This window comes from Monomorium pharaonis, chromosome 6 (genome assembly GCF_013373865.1).
Source record: "Monomorium pharaonis isolate MP-MQ-018 chromosome 6, ASM1337386v2, whole genome shotgun sequence".
Classification (NCBI taxonomy): domain Eukaryota; kingdom Metazoa; phylum Arthropoda; class Insecta; order Hymenoptera; family Formicidae; genus Monomorium; species Monomorium pharaonis.
In genome coordinates this window covers 18,209,610-18,209,908 of record NC_050472.1, presented here as the reverse complement: position 1 = coordinate 18,209,908, position 299 = coordinate 18,209,610, and positions in this window count along the sequence as shown.

Below are 299 nucleotides of genomic sequence, written 5' to 3'. Positions count from 1 at the left end.
CGTGAGAATTCCCCATGATAGGCAGGGGCGCCTTCGTGCCTCCTTTGGGTGCGTTCCACTTAAAGCTCGCAACGACCGTGGAATCATTTCATCCTTGTTGGTTATCAAATATTAAACAAGGATAAGCAACGCTCGCGAGCGTTGCGGGCATTAAGTGGAACGCACCCTTTATGTATATATATATATTCAAAGAGGAGCTGTGCGGCGGCCCTTAGGCCGGATCTACAATAGGTGTAGTAAGCCTTATGCCATAAGAAATTGACCAATTATAATTGAATGTGAGAAAAATAAACGAATAT